This window comes from Schistocerca americana, chromosome 6 (assembly GCF_021461395.2).
Source record: "Schistocerca americana isolate TAMUIC-IGC-003095 chromosome 6, iqSchAmer2.1, whole genome shotgun sequence".
NCBI lineage: Eukaryota > Metazoa > Arthropoda > Insecta > Orthoptera > Acrididae > Schistocerca > Schistocerca americana.
Window position 1 is genome coordinate 345,148,833 of NC_060124.1, and position 18,657 is coordinate 345,167,489.

Below are 18,657 nucleotides of genomic sequence, written 5' to 3' on the forward strand. Positions count from 1 at the left end.
TCAATAAGTAGTCTAACACATTTTTTTCTCAGCCAATTTCGGTTAAAAAGAATGTGGTATTTGCTGTCGGGACACCATGTAATATTCTCACTTTAGCCCCTATGATTTCATGAAGTTGCGATAAGTGGCTGCTCTGTACGTAGCTTTCAAAATGGCGGCTGTAGCCGAGCGCGTTCCAAGCAGAGCACTCCATCATCAGGCCACATGTGGCCCACCGGGACCATTCGACCGCCGTGTCATCCTCAGCTGAGGATGCGGATAGGAGGGGCGCGTGGTCAGCACGCAGCTCTTCTGGTCGTTGTGATGGTTTTCTTTGACCGGAGCCGCTCCTATTCGATCGAGTGGCTCCTCAATTGGCATCATGAGGCTGAGTGCACCCCGAAAAATGGCAACAGTGCATGGCGGCCTGGATGGTCACCCATCCAAGTGCCGACCACGCCCGACAGCGCTTAACTTCGGTGATCAGACGGGAACCGGCGTATCCACTGCGGCAAGGCCGTTGCCCATCCAAGCAGAGAGCTGTCGTTATTTCCTTTTGACGGAAACCAAACTTCGCAGATATTCATAGGGACTCGCAGAATGTCTAGGGGGACCTGGCAGTAAACAAAAGCACGATGAGTCGTTGGGCGGGGCGGCTGTTATCATCGCAACAAGGTCGCCCGAACGAATCCGACCTTCTGCGTGCCGGCCGACCGCACACTGGTGTGACTCCTAATAATGCTGGAACTTACGGACACTCTGTTCAACTGGACGTCTGTGTTGATAGTGCTGACACTATCGTCCACCATTTGGGGTACTTAAAGCTTTGTACCCCCAGGATTCCTCGCTGCATAACAGAAGACCAAAAAGAACAACGAACGAGCAGCTGTGCAGGATTACTTGATGGAGCTGATCGTGACAATTTTCTGTGAAATATTGTCTTAGGCTGTGAAACACGGGTTCATAACTTCGAACCTGAACAAAACGGCAGTCCACGGAGTGGCGGCACACCACCTTTCCTTTGAAGAAAACTTCAAAGCCGCATAGTGATTAAAATTCTTCTGGGTATTATGCCGCGTCATTGCTAAAAACTAACAACAATAATAAACTAAAACCCACGTTTCGGCCAAATTGCAACGGCCTTCCTCAGGGCACGACTGGTTATGCATGGGGATAGGTGCTTCTATTTATTACAGACTATCGATGTCTGACGTCACTGTTGTAAAACTTTTGATTGGCCCTCTAATATGATTGGCTAGTCCTGACGTAAGGGAAGATGGAAAGAAAGAGGCTATTCGTGTGGATGTCCATGTCGTCAACGATAGGTAGCTGTCCGCCAATCAGCGCTCGGCTTCTGGTCGGCAAGTTTTCCTCCTGGTATGCGCGGAAGTGGATTGACAGTTGCTCTACAGCTGTTTGTGCAGTTACGTCCGTGTCCCGTGTAGCTTCTGCCCCGCGACCGCTCGCGGCCCGTTGGTTCAAAATGGCTCTGAGCACTATGGGACTCAACTGCTGAGGTCATTAGTCCCCTAGAACTTAGAACTAGTTAAACCTAACTAACCTAAGGACATCACAAACATCCATGCCCGAGGCAGGATTCGAACCTGCGACCGTAGCGGTCTTGCGGTTCCAGACTGCAGCGCCTTTAACCGCACGGCCACTTCGGCCGGCCCGCGGCCCGTTGGACTGGGATGGCCGGCAGCCAGGACGCCGGGAGTTTGTAGCCATCTTCTCTGTTGATGTTGTCAGGCTGCTTAATAATTTCGGTCGCCTCTCGTATTTTGCGTTCTCGCATCCACGATTCTTCCGCCAGTACTCGGGCTTCCTGGAACCTGATAGGTTGTCCACAGTCACGGTGGTGTTCCGCTATCGCCAATTTATTATGTTGTAATCATTCCTAGCGTTCGTGTTCTGCTACTCGTAAACTGACAGGAGTCCCTGTGTGTCCCATGTAGACAGCACCGCACTCACACCGTAGTTCATAAACACCTTAAGCGTTAAGATTGTTAACTACATCCTTGGTGGAACCTGTCATTTCGTGGATACTGTGACTGCTTCGAAAAATCGGTTTGAAACCTCGTCGGCGGAGGACGTTAGCTAGCCGTTCACTGACGCCTTTAACAAAGGTAAGTGTACCAGTGGAAGCTTCTCTTCTTTGCCTTCTTATCGTGTTCTGCTCCCTTTGGTTTTAGCTACCTTTCTTATGATGTTGCCATCATAGCCGTTGGTACGAAACGCGTGTTGTAGCTCCTTTAATTCTCCTTTGATGTTATTTTCATCCCTTATCAGGTAGGCTCGGACAGTTAACGTATGCAGAATAGAATACTTTTGAGCTGCGTGGTGGTGGCTCTCCGCGTGCTGGTACCGATTAGTGTGCGTTGGTTTACGGTACATTTTGTGTCCCAGTTTACTTTCGGCATCTCTGTATAGTTCCACATCCATAAATGGCAAGGTACCCTTGTTTTCAGTCTCATGTGTGAACTTTATATTTTTGTGCAGGCTATTTAAGTGCTGGAGGAAGTTTCCCAATTCCGCTTCACCGTGAGGCCAGATAACGAATGTGTCGTCCACATATCGTTGCCAACAACTGGGACGTAACGGAGCAGAAGCTAGGGCCGTTTGCTCAAAGGCTTCCATAAAGATGTCCGCAGCTACAGGGGAGAGCGGGGAACCCATTGCCACTCCATCTGACTGTTCGTAATATTTTCCCCGCCAGGTGAAGTACGTATATGACAGGCATAACCGCACCAGATCGCAGATATCTGGTGGGATCCGATCCGGTAGAATGTGCATAGTCTCCTCAATAGGTACGTTAGTGAAGAGAGACTTGATGTCAAAACTGACCATAATGTCTGATGGCTTTATTCGCTGTTCCCTAACCAGTTGTATGAAGTGGGAAGAGTCTTTCACGTAGGAGTCAGTTTGTCCCACAAGACGGCGTAACTTAGGTGCCAGATGTTTCGCGAGCGGTCGCGGGGCAGAAGCTACACGGGACACGGACGTAACTGCACAAACAGCTGTAGAGCAACTGTCAGTCCACTTCTGCGCACACCAGGAGGAAAAGTTGCCGACCAGCAGCCGAACGCTGATTGGCGGACAGCTACCAATCGTTGACGGCATGGACAGTCACGAATAGCCAGCCGCGGTGGTCTAGCGGTTCTAGGCGCTCAGTCCGGAACCGCGCGACCGCTACGGTCGCAGGTTCGAATCCTGGCTCGGGCATGGATGTGTGTGATGTCCTTAGGTTAGTTAGGTTTAAGTAGTTCTAAGTTCTAGGGGACTGATGACCACAAATGTTAAGTCCCATAGTGATCAGAGCCATTTGACAGTCACGAATAGCCTCTTTCCTTCCATCTTCCCTTACGTCATGACTAGCCAATCATATTAGAGCGCCAATTAAAAGTTTTACAACAGTGACGTCAGGCATCGATAGTCTGTAATAAATAAAAGCACCTATCCCCATGCAAGATCAGTCGTGCCCTGAGTAAGGCCGTTGCAATTCGGCCGAAACGTCGGTTTTAGTTTATTATTGTTGTTAGTTTTTAGCAATGACGCGACATAATACCAAGAAGAATATTAATCACTATGACACCGGCTGCGGAAGCCTACGTTCTTATATTCAAAGCCGCATATTCATCCGGTAAAGTCATGACGACGATCTTCCGGGACTCTGAAGAGGTTGTTCTGTTTGTTGCACTCCCTTATACTGTAACGATCAACTCTGGAGTGTATTGTGCTACCTTCAGGAAGCTGAAGAAAGGGCTTCAGCTTGTTCGTCGCCACAAAATGCAAACGAACTTCTCTTTCTCCATGACAACGCAAGGCGTAACACAAGTCTGCGCACACGAGGGGAGCTACGATACTTCACTGGACTTTTCTTCCTCGTTCATCCAACAGCCCGAATTTTGAGCCTTCTACTTTCATCTGTTTAGCCCAATGAAAGATGCACTCCGCGGGAAGCAGTACTTAGTGACTGTCAGTTTATTGATGCAGTAAGGCGTTAGCTCAGATTTCGATCAGTGTGGTCCTTGCGGGCGTACAAGCCCTCTCACTAAGATGGCGTAAAGCCGTCGCATTGAACGGAGATTATGTCGAAAGTAGGGTTTTGTAGCAGTGCTAGATAATATGGTTTATTGGAATCCTGAATAAAATCAAACTGCTTTCAGAAAAAAAGATGTGTTGCATTACTTATTGAATGGCACTAGTGATTAAGCTGGTTCTGTTATGAGAATCAGACTATAAGTCGCTGTGTGTGTGTGTGTGTGTGTGTGTGTGTGTGTGTGCGAGGGGAGGGGCGCAATTTCACTGAAAAGTTACATAGATGTCTAAGATTTTAATTGTAATAATAATAATAATATGTTTTTTTGTTTCTCAGTTTTTGCTAATATTTAGTAGCATCTGTGTAGAAACCAGACTGTGGCATGAGTCTAAGGACATGAAAGATTACCGGTAGTTGAGAGGAAAGTGCCGAAACTGCCGTCCCTCCCGCCCCCCCCCCCCCCCCCATCACCATAAGAAATCCCGTAGAACTATCTTTCTGCAATGTTTCCTACGTAATTTTATAATTTTGTTTGGGTTTAATAAAAATTAAGACTTAATGAAAAACGTTAGTTAACTGAACTGTTGGTGATAAATTTCGTTATAGTATGATTTCCGGATTGGGAAGGAGCGCCTGGTCCCCGGCACGAAACCGCCCGGCGGACCTATGTCGAGGTCCGGTGAGCCGGCCAATCTGTGGATGGTTTTTAGGCGGTTTTCCATGTGCGAATGCGGCCTGGTTCCCCTTATTCCGCCTCAGCCACACTATGTCGGCGCAAACAAGTTCTCCACGTATGCGTACATCACCATTACTCTACGATGCAGACATAGGGGTTACACTGTTACACTCGTCTGGTGTGAGACGTCCCCAGAGGGGGGGGGGGGGGGGGGGGAGGGCGGTGTCTACCGGGGGACCGAGGGCCAAACGGCACAATAACCCCTGAAAGAGTGGTTCGGTGAGGGGTGAAGTGGACTGTGGTCGTCGTCGTGGGGTTGTGGACCACTGCGGCTGAGGCGGGGACGGAGCCTCTCCGTCGTTACGAGGCCACCGGTTAACGTACAATACAATACAATGATTTATGATAAAGAACAGACTTATTTGTTACTCATAAATCATTAACAGTCCTCAGCCGTCAGAAATCAGCAAAACTCGCAAGTATTCTGTGAAACAGCATATTTGGTTCAGCAGCTACTAACCTCTGAGATGCTGTAATTCCATAGCGAAATAGCAGCAAGAACTCCTTTTTTCAACGCCCGTTTCTTAAGCACCCTATTTTCCGTTACAGGGATAATGGAAGCTTACCCCTCTAGCGCTTTGTCTATGACAGATCATGGGTAGGACAGCTGTGGGAGGGACAGCTCTCTCGCATGCAGAGCCCTGGGGAAATGCGCCTGGGTCCATCCACTCGCTGAAGTAATTATTTTTATTTTGTTACTGTCGGACCAACTGATATAGATTACATATTTTGCCTTCTCGCTATTACTATTATGAATACCCCATCTAGAAGGCACTCCTAACTCTGTAACTATCTATGCCCTTAATCGGGCTGGCGTTTAATTGGATGCAGGTGGGATTTCTCTTGTCACAGATGAGCCCTGGGAGACTCCTCGCTTGTTCTGACCTGTGTACTGACCCGACCGATATACTTTTAGTTCTCCTCAAGTTATTTATCAGCTCTGGAATTTTGGGTACGACTTCATATGCGGCGGTAAGGGTCGATGGGTTACAGAATGGTGTGGCAACTGACGTCATAGGAAAGCTGGACAGGAGCAGAAATGATAAATAAACAAGTAATACTGTAAGGTGGCTATAATTCCGCACCTAACAAGCACTCATCCACATACTTTGCCATGATCTACAACCACAATTAGGTATCATGTGACAGGTTGTACATGGTATAGGTGAATATATAAAGTAGACTGACGTTGTCACGTATGCCTTGTAAATAATTGTTAAAGCTTATTGCATGAAAGGCGACGGGGTGTCTTTGTTATCAGAATGGCGCAATGAATGATTGCTTATACTAGTAGAGGTTGGAACGCCAGTGGAGATGAAACGACAGGCAGAACTCAAGCTCTGCGTGGAAGGCCCACACAGGTGTTGGTCCTGCTTAAAAACAGGAAGTAGCTAGACGGACGTCGTGGCATCTGAGCTCTGGAGCACAATAGGGTGACAGCCGGCTGCTATTGTAGGAGGACCGGAAGGATAACCGGGAATTCTGCAAATCTTGGACGCAGGTGAGAGGAACGAAGAAGCAGCACCTCAGAAACCACGCAGGCTGGGTTATTTCCAAGGATTTTTACTCAGTAGCGTATCATCGTACGAGTATAGGTTTTTCCTCACAAACTTTCCGCGCTGGACGACAAAAGACTAAATTATGGTTGGTCGGCGTTCGGAAGAATCTGTAGAGAGGGAGAATATTCCGTGGTTTCGGGAATAAGACTCGTTTTCGGAATTACGAGGGTGGGGAGCTGAGCCTTACTGGGAAGCCAGCGGTGGAGAGACGAGGTCTTCCGTTGTGAGCGCCCGTGTGTGACGGTATCAGCTTTGTTGGTACAGACGAACTTGCTGTCTTTGCTCTCAGGACAGTTTATAGTTACAACAGTTAGGCACTGTACTGTTGTGAACCTATACGATTCTGGACTTCACCTCCGGGTTGGAAGTCGTCGTTGAGTTCGCAGCATTCAGTAATTGAAAGCACTTCTTCTGCCCATACTTAAGTTGAGACATTATCTGACCTCCGTCCTTGTGGCTGGGAGTTCGCGTTTCTCGTCTGTAGAACCCAGAGAGGAGAAGAAAGTATTGGAGTATATTAGTCAGAGGACCGCTTTCTGCCGTCCTAGTGTTTGAAAGAGTTTATTTGTGGCTGGAGTTCTTCCATCGTCGCAGACGAGTACGAGAACCATCATTTCAACGCACCGAACGCAGTGCATATGGTGATATTCCAAATTGCTTCGGGTTATTAGAGCTATAAAGCTAAACAGCTGTGATCACGTTAGTTTATTTCCACTGAGGTTCCACACCACGGTAGAACATCTTTGAAAGTAATTTCTTCTAGTGTTTGGTACGTAGATGATGTCAGTCATTTCACGTTAGTGATATTAGACTGCGCAGTCATAATAAGGGGCAGAGTTGGGCAGTTGGTTGATAATTTCGTTAGGAAATATAGGCAATTGTACCTAAAGAGTTGATTTTACTCTATAATAAATATATATTGAACAACAACGTTTATCATTTAGTAGTATTAGTTGCCTTCATCGTTCATTTATGTTTAGATTGTAATTTGTATGTAAAAGAAGAGCATTAAGAGATCCTAAGATCTACTTCAGGGGTAGTCAAACAGGGTCAAATCATCATTTTAGCGTTTATTGTTTTCCGTTGCGCACATTCGTTTTTACACTCGCCTGGAGTAGCATCTTGGAATACTACAAACAGAAGATTACTTAACTTGAATTTAGATTTGCAGTTACATTGCTGTGATGCCTGTGCGGAGGTATCGACATGTGATATCACAGATATCAAAATTGATTTCAGTACGTCTTCCGCGCGGGATTAGCCGATCGGTCTTTGGCACTGCAGCCATGGACTGTGCGGGTAGCCCCGGCGAAGGTTCGAGTCCTCCCTCGGGCATGGGTATGTGTGTGTGTGTTTGTCCTTAGGATAATTTAGGTTAAGTAGTGTGTAAGCTTAGGGACTGATGACCTTAGCAGCTAAGTCTCATAAGATTTCACACACATTTGAACTACTCCTATGTACTTTCATAAATCGATCAAATTTCTGGCAGATGTCACTAACTCCAGATGAATCCCCCACATGACTCCTGTATGACCTCATCCCCTTCCCCCACCTCCTCCTTTTCCTCCAACATTTCTGCATCCTTTACACTGTCTACAGGCTTGATCCCCCCCCCCCCCAACCCCTGGTTTCCCCCTTCCTCTCCACCCCCCACCCATTGCCACGCTTCCATTGCAGTATCCCTGCCTCTCTATGTCTCCACACCATCTCCTTCAGCAGGGCTGTTTCCAGCACCTCCCCCACCCGGATGTTGAAGTTCGCTGTGACATCTACCCTTCCTTCCAACTGTAACCTGGCCTTGTTCCACCCTCCTCAGGGCCCTCTCTTTCATCTCCCCTCCTTCTCCCAGAGCGGATTTTCCTCATTCCCTCCCTGAGTCCCTGCTCCCTCTCCTCGGCTGTTTTCCTCTCCCATCCCCTCCCTCCCCACCCCTCCTTCAGCGCGCCCCCACCTCATCCCCCTTTCTCTCCCCTCCTCTTCACCTCCTTTTCCCTTCTCCCTTGTCGCTTCCCCCCTCCCTCAGCAGATCCTCCCAGGTTTTTATTCATTATCACTGTGCTGCGTTAGTGTTGTGTTTTGGTGCCTTTATACAGTCTCATCTAGTGATGTGGTTTGAATTGTGTGCTTGACCTGTTTATTGTCCATGATTGTTCCGTGCTACGCCATCTATCACGTGGCTGTTTTAATTGTCCTGAGACTTTTTATGCTCCGCCCATACTTTGCCTGGCGCATTTTAATCCAGTGTGTGCTTTTGTGTAAAATACTTTCTTTAGATTTTTACCTCGGTTTTACAGTCACCACTTTGTATGCTTTCTTTTCTTATGTTTCCACCTTTTTTGTTTCTATATTCCGCCATGTTTTCTTCTTTATATTGTTTTAAATGTCTTCCTGTCTGCTTATGTCTCTCGGCAATAAAGGGAAAAAAACTGTGGATGAACTACACCTTTGCCAAGGGGCTCACTGATTAGGCCCTTGACCCTCATCCAACCGGTCCGCTGCTGAACATAAGCTAGCTATGTAGGCGATAGCTGTGTGAACCAACCACACTGTCAGCATGGGCATCTGTCTGTCTGTTTGGTACTAACCGTTCCTTTAGAAAGACACTGTGGTAACTGCCTCTATTTACACTATGACAAAAGTCATGGGACAGCAAAATGCACATATAGATATGGCGGTAGTATCACATACATGTGGTGTAAAAGAGCAGTGCGTTGGCGGAGCTGTCATTTGTACGCAGGTGCTTCATGTGAAAAGGTTTTCGACGTGGTTACGGCACTCGACGGGAATTAACAGACTTCGAATGCGGAATGGTAGTTTGAGCTAGATGCATGGGACATTCCGTTTCGGAAATCGTTAAGAGTGCTCCTAGAATACCAATTCTGAGGCAGTACTTCTAACCATGGACAACGTAGTGGCCGATGGCCTCCACTTAACGACCAAGAACATCCAGTTTGTGTAGTGTTGCCACTGCTAACAGACAAGTAAGACTGCATGAAACAACCGCAGAAATCAATGTGGGGTGTATGACGAGTGTATCTGCTGGGCGAAATTTGGCATCAGTGGGTTATGGCAGCAGAAGACCGACACGAGCGACTTTCAGTTGATAAGAGCTGGTGGTATGAGCCGTGGCTGGCTTATGCTATGTGGTGGATTCAACCTTTGTTGCTATTCTGTGTTTAGTCTTCCGCAGTTATCGCGATTATGCTGTTATCCTCTCTTTCCGTGGGTGGCAGCAGCGGTGTGTATCTTTGGCCTGGCGCTTATAGTTTCCGGCTGGGCTGTGTGCGGGCAGTTGGTCGGTTGGCGTGGAGCAGCTAGGAGGTCTCCGCAGTACGTAGTTTGGCAAGGCCCGCTGGCGACCTCTATGCTGTGTCGGAGTGTGTGGTGCTGTTCCCATTGCAACGAAGTTCGTGGCTCACCGATCCTGGACGTGAAAGTTGAGTTTTGACTTAATCTACCAACAAGTCACAACTGTTCACATTGTGTCGTTTGTGAGTTCGTTGTCGGCTGTTGGGATATTCCCACGAGCAACAATGTGTGTTTTCAAGTTGGCAAATTTTAGCCACCCTCCGGTGGAGTTTAACTGTACTTGGTTATTTGGATTGAAGTGCACCAGCGGAGTCTTCTGCCTTGTGGCCGTTAACATTTCGGTTACCTGCCCTGGCCATTGACATAAATTCAGGTAGTGTATTTTCCTCATCGTGTTGTCGCTGTCCAGCACGTTGTGTAGTTTGACAGCTTAATGTATAATTTAATTGTGGGCGCCAATACCTTCTATGTTGTTCCATTGAACTCTTTGTTGTGTGCTGGTTGGGTGAAGCAGAGGTTAGCTTGTCGGTGGGTCCGTTGACTGTCTGTCGGTTGGCCGGCCGAAGTGGCCGAGCGGTTCTAGGCGCTACAGTCTGGAACTTATAAAGGCACATTTGCATGCCGAGCGTGAGTTTCCGCGGAAACGCGAAATATTAATTAAATAAATATTCAGTGACAAATAAATAAAGCCTATGGCACACAACTGCAGCGCTGTGTCGCTGATAAAACAAAAGCACAATTACGTTACTCTTATGTTTGATTAAGAAGGGGAGAGCTCTGGTTGAAGTGGTGCGAGAAGCACGTATTTTATTTTATTGTCTGGCACACCGCCATATTTCATGTTATAGAAGAATACTGCGAGTTGCAACCACACTAGGCACTCGATTCTGTAAAGAATTATATTTATAAAAGTAAGTAGGATTATGAACTGTAGGCTTATTCATTGAATATATCTGATTTAACTAACTGTGTAACTTTTTCATGTTTAGTAGACAATCACCTCTGTACGATGTATTGGCATGGCTGGCAAATTATTGTAATATTGAGATTTAGATTATGAGTCCGCACCTACCGCAGCAGTCTTTGGAAACGATTTAATTACGAAGTCCGATTATTCAGTTTTATTTCACGGTCAACTACGAGTAACATTGCCTTTACGAAAAAGCCATTGTCAAGCGTCTGATACCGAATAATTAAAAGTCCACGTTCCAGATAAGCAAATACAATTGCAATCACAATCACCATCATACAGATAGAATAATCAATATCTAAATAACAATATATATTTATTTATTTATTTTATTTATTTTATATTGGCGACTGCGTGTCGGACTTGTTATTTTGTCATTTGTTACATTGTTCTCTTTGTTTCATGTAAAAAATCAACTTTCTGGACCTGGACGTCAATGTATGAGAGATAACAAAATCTGAAGATATTTTCCAATTCTGAAATTTTGCGGGAAGACGCAATGAAACTTCCAGCAAAATAAGGTAAGACGCAGCATCTTTGCATTGGTAGGCTTGACCAGACGTATAATTCAGTGTATTAGCTTTTCAGTAAATTCTGTAGTGTTTCTTTTCTGCATAACAGTTTCAGTGATAAATTTCATTCTCAGTACTTTTCCCTAAACAATAACGTATGCAACAATACCAATACACGAGTGTACAATATGGCCGACTTCTGTACGATATCATGTAACATGGCCAGCAGCCATTACCAATAATCTCAAATTCAGTTTATATTTTTAAATTAACAGACAGCCATTGTTGCTACGAGCGATTCATGCTCAACTACATTTTATTTTAAAATCAGTGTCAAAAATTTTCTTGAAACATATATCACGTGTGGCATGGTAATAACTAAAAAACAATACGCAAAAATGGAACAGCAAGGACGTACTATTCAGGCGCAATCCGACTCGGACGTGAGACAAGTGTTAGAAAATGACTTTACGACAGCAACCGGTAGTGACGATTCATCAAACATTGACGCAAGTGTTGACGAAAATTTTGACAATAGGCCGTCCACTACAAAAATTTCAAAATCTCAATCAGAGCCCATGTTAATGCATGACGTCACGTCTAATGACGCGGCGGGGGCAGAGACCTTGCAAACGGTAAACATTGCCGACATGTTACAAATGCTAATGAAACAAAACGCCGAAAACATGGCAACCTTAAAGGCACAATTAGAGACACAAAATGAACAGTTAAAAACACAAAATGACGAAATCAAATCTGATCTCATAGCAATCAAGATAGGTAATGACACTTTGTGTAAACGTGTGGAACTTATAGACGCCACACTGACCAAACAGATGACCGAACTCAGTACTAAATTTTCCCAGCTCAATACGAGACAAGAAAAGACTACAACTGACGTAGCACTTTTACAGACACAAGTAAAAAACCTTAATGTCACGTGTGAAGTTCTTACTGAACAAATTCAAACATATCCTTCAGTACATGACAATCTTGAAAAACGAATTACTGACGTACAGAATAAATTTGACAATGTTGAACAACACCTGACTGACATCTTACAATCAGATGCCACAGCTCATTTTCAAAATATTAATAAAGAATTTCATGATTGGGTTGAGAACAAAGACAAACATTTTGATAGATGCTTACGTGAAAATTTACCAACAATTGTGCACGACTCCGTAGCGCAATACATTACTAATAACAAGCAGCTGATCAGTGACGCAGTACAATCCGTCACTGCACCCATGAGACAATTCACCGATCAACTACAGTCTGAATGTAACGAAAATATCAGTCAAAATGTACAGTTCAGAAACCAATATACATTCGAGTATGATACACACATTCCGCACACGACAAATACACAAGAACAAAACACACCACGACTACAACACATACCACGATGTGGAAACACAAACACAAGCTATTATCATGGTAAACCACAGCAACATTATCGTAATTACTCGCCAGCTGAACATACCAGTAATTACAGTGGAATAAATCCATATCACAATGCGAAGGAAGATGAAAGCTTAATGAAACACAGGCAATTTCAGATTTTTATCCCAGAAAAACGAACCATTCATCCGGTGATTTTTCTTAAATCTTTTAGTAACGCATTTCCACGCACTTGGAGTGACCGGAAAAAGATTTCATATATTGTCGGTTACATCCAAGGCGATGCAGCTGTCTGGGCATACAGTCAAGCTGACGTATGTACCACGTACAGTGAGTTTGAGCGTGCTTTTCTGAACAAATTCTGGTCGCAATCCGTCCAGGAGCGACTCAGAAGACAAATTTTAGAACCTGAAACTTTTAACAGTAAAAATGGTAACTTACGCAGATATTTTGAAAAATACTTGAACATGGGACATTTTTTAGACGAACCAGTCGCAACGCGTGATATACTCCGTGCGTTGAAGGCCAAATTGCCTTTCAACATTAAAGAAAAACTCCTACATATCCCGGATGACGATTCAGATTATTTTTTAACAGCTTTAGATTCGGTTGACATGTTACTTGAAGATCAGCGCTTCGCGCGGCAAAACAGCAGCCACAATGTTTACACTAGTGGTATGCAAAACATGCAGGCTTGCCAACACAATTCTGGCGCGCCCACAGTTGGATACGCGGTACAACATAAACAGCAAACTCACATGCCGTCTCAGTACGGAAATCAAAATCAACACGCGTATTCCAATGCAAACAATAGTTACAACAGTAATAACATTTCATGCGGCAATCCATACAAAAGGCACCGCGGTAATAACTACAACGGTAACAACGGATACAAAGGTAATAACAAAAACACAAACAGAAATAGAAATAATAATAACTACGAGCCAAGACAGCATCAAGGTTGGACTCGTAACGATCAGTACTTTCATTCAAACTCTGCTTTACCACAGCAGCCACCAGGTCAAAATTGGAGCATACCTTACGACCGACAGGTAAGTTATAATGCGCAACAGCAACAACAACCGCAAAAGTTTGGAGATCATAATAGGCAATATCCGAATGTGAATATAATAGAAATGACACCTGATGCACAACCTCAATCTGTGTCAGTACCTAGTACAAATGATAATCCAACAAACTAGAAACAGTCACTACTTTGCCCCAGGTCGTGGCTGAAGAATTCTTGGGGGGCGACTTCAATGTTAATCAGTTATTTGACACCACACTTGAACAACAGAATAATGATATGCCGAGTAATTCTAAACAAAAACTACCTGTTTTATTTATAAGATACAACCACAATAACAATATATCAGATGAACTTTTACAAGACAGTACACAATGTCGTTTAAACACAAATGAAATTGTTTTAGCATCTACTACTGGTGTAGTAGGTGGGATTCCAACTACTATTATCCTAGATACAGGTGCAGCTGTGAGCGTTTTGTCTTTTAATTTCTATAAAAAGATGTGTGAATTGGAACCTGTGCCTGAGTTTCCTGCCCAAAACTGTAAAATAACTACTGCACTAGGTAATAAGTCATGTAGGGTTACGAAGCAAGTTTTTGTAAACGTTAAAATAGGTAATGGAACCGTACAATGGCCATTCCTGGTTGTACAAAACCTTGTGACAAATTGCATATTAGGGATAGATATTATGAGCGAGAAGGACTGCATTATAGACTTCTCCAAAGGTAAATGTATTTTAAATGATAAAGGCAGTGTAATTATTATTGATTTGGACAGGAGAACTCTAAAGCATGACAAACACTGTACAGGGTACAAGGTACAGTTAGTACTTGACAAAGACATTCAAGACATGCAAACTCACTCATCTGACACAGAGCTAATGGACTTGAAAACATTGCTTGATCATAAGATAAGTGAAGCTACAGCTCTCAGTGTACATGAACGTATAAAACTACAGGAAGTGTTATCCAAATATTTACAAGTTTTTACCAAACGATTAGGTGTTATCAACACATATGTGTACAAGATTGAAGTTAAGCCTCACAAGATCTTCTACCATAAGACATATAACGTACCGTTATCTCAACGACCTGATGTGTGGCAAGAATTAAAACAAATGTTAGACTGGAAGGTCATTGAACCATCCACCTCACCTTATTGTAGTCCTCTACTTGTTGTCAAAAAATCAAATGGAAGCATTAGGTTAGTGTTAGACGCACGAGCTATTAATGAAATAATTTTACCGGTTCACACAAAACCTGAAAATTTAGAAGAGCAATTACAGAAATTTCTAGATGCAAAATATTTTTCCACAATAGATCTCGCTAATTCGTTTTGGCAGGTGGGTATCACTCCTGATTCTCGGAAATATACTGCATTTATGTTCGGGGGGCGAACCTATCAGTTTTGTGTTCTACCCTTCGGACTGAATGTCAGCTCTGGGGTATTCATTACAGCCCTGGATACCGTGCTTGGCGACGATTTAGTTGAGACAGTCACACACTATGTAGATGATATACTGATAGCTACACGATCTTGGAATGAACACGTTGACACTCTTCAAAGAATTTTAGAAAAATTTGCACAAGCTGGAGTCACAGCCAACCTAAGAAAATCAAAATTTGGTTGCAGTGAGATAAAGTATTTAGGACATATCATTAATTCACAGGGAATACGTCCGGATCCCAGTAAATTAGATGCTATCAGAAACTTTCCTAGCCCTCGAACTAAAAAGCAGTTAAAATCATTCCTTGGGCTATGTTCATTTTTCAGACGTTTTTTGCCACAACCACTTTTGAACAGTAAACATCTGCTAAATCTACTCAGAAAGAATCAAGTTTGGATCTGGTCGGAACAGTGCCAGAATGACTTTAATACAATTAAACATGCTTTAGTGAATGCTAACATATTGAGCCATCCAGATTTCAATTTAGATTTTTGTATGACTTGCGACGCTTCACGTACTGGCTTGGGCTGTTGCTTATTTCAAGTTGTAAAGAATACAGAGGAGGAACAGATAAGAATTATTGGGTTTGCGAGTCGCACTCTAACTGAATGTGAGCGTACATACGCCACTACTGAGTTAGAAACACTTTCCATAGTATGGGCATTCAAGAAATTCAATTATTATTTATTTGGAAAACATACGGTAATTTACACCGATCACCAGGCCCTGACATTTTTGTTAACTTGTAAGCTTGTACATCCTAGACTATCACGATGGGCAGTTACACTCCAGAACTACTCTTTTGAAATTAAGTACATAAGAGGTAAGGACAACTCCATTGCAGACACTTTGTCTAGACTTCCACAAGGTATGAATGATACCAACAGTGACTTAGAAAATATAAATGACTACAGGATTCTCTTAATGCAAGACAAGCGGTATCACCAATATTATATTGATATGTGCAGAAACATGGCTGAATTACAAAAATCTGATCCTCACTGGTATAAGATAATAACATTACTGGTAGAAAAACACAATCATCCTTTGACTAAGTATTACAAGTTACACAATGATGTGTTATTTTACCGACGACATCCAAATGCTACTAACTGGTGTGTATGCATTCCCAAAGAGTCTGAGCGAAATTTAATTTGGCACACACACTTAGTTTGGGGTCATTATGGGACGAAAAGGTGTTTGGCAAAGCTCAGCACATACTGTTATTTTAGCAATATGAGAAGAAAAATTTACAGGGAACTAAAAACATGTGTCATATGTCAAAAATCAAAACCTCAGAATTTATCCACAAAAACAGATTTACATTCTATTTTACCCAGTAAACCCCTGGAAATTCTGTGTACTGACATCAGTGGACCGCATCCAGCAAGTTCTGGAGGCGTCAAATATATCTTAGCTTTTTACGATATATTTTCTAAACATGTAAAACTTTATGCTTTAAAATCCGCCACTGCAAATGCTATAATACGAAGATTCTCAAGTGATTACCTGACGCACGTGGGAAAACCTAAAGCAATTCTATCAGATAATGCAGCATACTACTCTGGGTACAAATGGAGAAATTTCTTGAAGGACAATAACATTAAAAGTATATTTATTTCGAGGTTTAGTCCACAACGTAACGCGACTGAGAGACTTTTCCGAGAATTAAACCGTTTCATGAGGACCTATATTTCATCAAAACATACTAATTGGGTGTCCTACCTAAGTCTTTTCGAAGACGTACACAATAACTTAAATATTTACGATACAAATTACACACCTAACGAGATCATGTTCAATTGCAAACAGAACGATCAGTGGATAGAACCATTACCTAAGTTGTCAGACAAGGAAATCACACCTGAACAGAAAATAAAAGAAGTATTGACTACATTGACACATCACACACAAATACGAAACAAGCATCACAGAAAAATAATAAAAAGAAAACAAAAATTCGAGGTAGGAATGCTTGTACTACTTCGTACTCATCATAAATCTGTAGCACTCAAACGACGCAACGCTAAGTGGCGTCTGCTATATGAAGGACCTTATAAAATTGTTAACATACCGCATCCTGGTGCGTATCTGTTACAACATCCTAGAACTAACAAAATTATTGGGCTATACGCACACCGAGATCTTAGAGCATTTCATGCTGAATAATGTCAAGGTCATACCCATCAAAATATTGCTAAGCAACTCGAAAAACTCTGTTGTTACAACACAGATAATAAGTAGTATAGAAATTTTCATTTCAGCGGTTCCAGTGACGCAGTTGAAGACAGAAGAACTCTTCTTTCAGCGCGCGCCTCCACCTGAAAGACGGAATATTAAAGTAAAATTTATGATTACGTAGCAGTAGATGACATATTAATTTTTCACGGAACATTTGTTACTGAAGGTACCACTGACTTGGTGTGACACCTGACGAACTGACAGACGTCATCTGTGAAGCGATCTTTTACTTTGAGAAATAGATTAGACGCACATCTCTCAACACGAAAAGCATCTATCAGTAGTCAAGGCCACACAGACACTCTACACACACGCACAAAACGCGAGGAATCGAACATTTTCTCTCTCTTACTATTTTGAATATTTATTGAGTAGTGAAAACGCCTGGTCTTGCCTACTCATGTAATGAATGTTGTGTCTAACCTATCTTAATTTCAGATGACATCACAAAAAACATCGATAATATCCCAGCAAAACCGCTAAAGAGGATGTAAATATCTGCAATTCATGAAATCAAATGTGACACAATGTAATAACCTATAGCGATGTAATGATGATGTAAACATGTTTATGTGCAACTATATTATGTTTATGCTAAGAAAATATGTGACGTGTGTATGTATAATTACTTATTTTTTTAACTGATGTATAGTGTAACTGTTACTATGTAAAAATTTGAACAAAACGAGTGCCAAAAAGACATTGCATAGTGAACCACTGTTCACGGACATTAACGAACATTACTAACTCTGCAACTACGCGGAAACCTATGTGAAAGAAACTGTTAATGCCATTCATTATGCAGCGTATCAATGTAAACGCGATGAACGATTTCCTTGATTAATAACTACGAACATTTAGGTGAGCTATATTCAGCAAAAAACTGAAAATGTGAAGTGCATAATTCGTGCATCGTCTAGTGATATTACTACAGTACCCAACTTCAAGATGTTAACTGGATTAAATGGACACAAAGTGCCTGTCCAGAAAACAACACGACGGGTGGAAGAATTTTGGTTGGAACTTCAGGGAATGAAATGTTCTCGAAATGTGACGGACACTCTTACCTGGACTGTCCAAGGATCGACGCCAGCTATGTGCCGTCCGAGGTTCTGCAACCAAGCTTCCACGGAATGTAAAAAACGAACTGCACATGGACCAATTACTCGACGGGTCACGTCTGATCTGTAATAAGCAATGCTTTTAGTCACAACGAACTGCATCACTACGACTATAATGGAAATGAGAAATGGACACGCTTATGTATTAATCACGTTGTTATACAACGATGTTACTGTGATCAAAAAACTTTACCACGACGATACTAACCTGTAAAAAACTATTGTGCAGCGGATGAATATGAACTGTAGTAACGACACGATGTGTATAGGTCAACGCACCTGAAAAATACGGACATTTTTCTTTGAAGTAT

General features: G+C 43.0%; 1 pseudogene; it reads right to left on the reverse strand.

Moving 5' to 3' along the window:
- Window positions 1-386: 386 nt before the first annotated feature.
- LOC124620486 lies at window positions 387-504 on the reverse strand (annotated as a pseudogene).
- Between the last annotated feature and the right edge of the window lie 18,153 nt (window positions 505-18,657).